Here is a 404-nt window from a genome sequence, read left to right as displayed (position 1 = left end):
TGCCAGTTTTCGCCAGTAGGTTACCTGTTCAACCTACTCGTGTTTTCTTGCTTCCGCTTGTGTTTAGTAGCTCTGAATACTTTAGAATTTTTGTATTTTATGCGATGTTCAGAAGTGATAAATTAAGAGTGTAATTTGAAATTTTCGAGTTAGGGTTGTCCATCTGCAAGGGAGATTTTCTTAATCTTTTCAGTAAATTTTCCTTGGAGGTGGTCCCCGCACGACTTACTCTGGGTTTCAGGGTGAAATTCGGGGTGGGTCGTGTCAATTTGAGGATTTCTACTATTTTACATTAGTAAATGACTTCTTTTAACGATCTCAACCTTTGATCCTCTAGATTCATATGCAAGAAACATGTCTATAAAATTTCAACTAATTCTATAATCATTTGGTCGTTCAAATTG

Source organism: Fragaria vesca, linkage group LG7, assembly GCF_000184155.1.
Source record: "Fragaria vesca subsp. vesca linkage group LG7, FraVesHawaii_1.0, whole genome shotgun sequence".
Taxonomy (NCBI): Eukaryota; Viridiplantae; Streptophyta; class Magnoliopsida; order Rosales; family Rosaceae; genus Fragaria; species Fragaria vesca.
Note: the sequence above shows the minus strand (reverse complement) of the source record.